The sequence below is a fragment of the Lygodium microphyllum genome, chromosome 23 (genome assembly GCF_053477565.2).
Source record: "Lygodium microphyllum isolate KBCC chromosome 23, Lygodium_microphyllum_v1.1.10, whole genome shotgun sequence".
Taxonomy (NCBI): domain Eukaryota; kingdom Viridiplantae; phylum Streptophyta; class Polypodiopsida; order Schizaeales; family Lygodiaceae; genus Lygodium; species Lygodium microphyllum.
Genome location: NC_141157.1, coordinates 15,892,240 through 15,894,554, shown reverse-complemented (window position 1 = coordinate 15,894,554; position 2,315 = coordinate 15,892,240). Strand labels below are relative to the sequence as shown.

The 2,315-nt window shown below is 43.0% G+C and overlaps 1 non-coding gene across 1 annotated transcript; it reads right to left on the bottom strand.

Moving 5' to 3' along the window:
- Positions 1-266: 266 nt before the first annotated feature.
- On the bottom strand, positions 267-387 carry LOC148015919 (U5 spliceosomal RNA). The gene has a single exon (XR_015688276.1). It is a non-coding gene; the product is annotated as a U5 spliceosomal RNA (small nuclear RNA).
- Positions 388-2,315: the final 1,928 nt, after the last annotated feature.

Below are 2,315 nucleotides of genomic sequence, written 5' to 3'. Positions count from 1 at the left end.
GCGCGCTGGTCGGCGCGTGCGCGTCAAGAGATGTTAATCGCAAGCAGCCGGAGAGCGCAGAATTGGCGTCCGGTCCTATCGGAAGGCACGGAGCGTGTTGTGAGGACGTCAGCCCCGTAAATCCCCGCCGGAAACAGGCGCGCCTGCGCAGGTACTACACACCGCTTCCTGAATGACGTGGACAGAAGCAGAATTGCAAGGAGAGCGCGGGAGCGCTGCTGGTGTCCCAAGGAGAGCAACTACTTTAGCATTCGACGTTGTAACGCCCCCCCAGAACTAGTGAGGGGGCACTCCAAAAATTGGGATATGCTGCTTGTCTGTGCCGGGCACACAGTATTCTTTAGTAAAAGGCGAAAGAATAGTTCGCTCTGTGCCCAACACGCAGCTTCCTAACAGACCACGCTCACGAGAAGCCCTCATATACCCTACCATTTTCCTTCTCTAGCGGGCTTCAGCGGCCCTTTGCGCATGTGGGATCTCTGCGCAACGTCGTCCATGCATGCGCGGAAAAGGCGGAACATTTGGCCACGGAGCGATTTTCTAGCTATATCTCCCACCCAATAACCGGTATCCACCACCCCATTCAACTCAGCAAAACCACTCGAGTAAGAAACAAGATTATTACGGACCTGTTCCCACCACACCACGGTGGGGTTAGCAAACTTCATATCCAACCCACTCGTTCACATGTGCTGGAGTGCGCAATCTGGTTCACAACCACAAACCTTTCTCTGCCATCCGTGAGATGCTTGTCTAGTGAGGTTCACTTCCAGTTCACCACGTGTAAGACCTGCTATTGGTCAGCAGCAATGCCTGGGCACAACTTTTCAGGCTATGAAAGTAACATTTTAATTTTTTCAATTTCCTTCTCACACAGCCTATGTATGCATGCCTAGGTTTGTGTGCAGGAGTGTGCTATGTCAACGAGTGTGTGCCTATGTTTGTGAGTGTACACCTATGTGTGTGAGCATGCCTGTGTGTTGAGGACCTTCGTCATACACTAAGAATTATTAGTTATTAACAAGAAAATTGAAAGAACGCCTAATTGCAAGAGAGAAGAAAATACAGAGAGCATGCACAACACAAGATTGAGCACAATCTCCCCCCATGCATGGGTGAGCATCTCCCCCATGCATGTTTTATGGATTTGTAGCAACATTTTTGTGCTCAGAAATCGTTAAAATGCATCCCCTTTTGAGGCTCTTTCTTTCTTTGCATGAATATCTTGCTTTTGTCCTACTATTTTCCAACTCCTGTTCTATTAAATCTATTTTAAGGTTTACAAAATCATAATCTAGCCCTCTAGGCCTTGCAAGGTACTGACATACAAATACATAAATTGCACATAGGAGCATACAATGTCCTTGCGCTTGTAAGTCCACCCTTTGTATGCTCTAAGTGGCATGCAAAGGGAGGACTCGGGGTGATTCAACAAATTCAATACTTGGGGTGGCGACTTGAGGACTCAAGGTAGCCTCCAACTTAATAGCCCCTGACTTAGTGGATGTATGGAATAGCAAAACTCATAGAAACACTAAATATTTCAATTAAAAGATTACATAATTTTGAGTTCTTTCCTATTAAAAACCCATGAGCATCAAGTGATCGAATTTCTGTGCTAAGCAAGGTCCTGGAGAACACTGCTAAACTACAATGATGTGCAATCAAGGATATGAATGTGTCATAATCAATTCTAGTTCTAGTACAAATTGTGGGTTAAAGATTTTAAAGTTTCTTACCCAATGCCATACAAGTACAATTGGAATTCCAAAGAATCAAACCATGTACTATTTGTCCAAAACTAGGTCCCTAATTAGTCTAAGAAGCCCTCGATAGGGTGTCTAGCTATTGTCAATAAAGATTCAATCAATTCAGCCCAAAAAAAAAAAAAACAGTAAATATTTAGTCTAGAAACTCGTACATCATGGCCACACAACTCCTCAATCAATATGGCTCTTTTAATCCCCAAACAATCTAAGGAATGTTGGTAAGATATGAGCTAGTCAAGCTCTATGATCACACTACAAGTACCCAATGCAATATTACCACATATTCTTCGTGCATAATTCCCTCCAAAACTCCAAGTATAGTAGGTCTTGACCTTCTTTGGCTGCAAAATCATTTTGGACACATATATTCACACATAAAAAGCATGGTTAGCTTATAATAGATTAGCTAGTTATGCTCCAACCTAGCTAGTTTATTGCAATACTTATCCAACACACTTGGTTGTGTCGAATTACCACTAAATTAGCCAAAATTAGAAAATATTCAATAAACAAATAGTAATTTATAGTGATCTTTGAATCCAAATT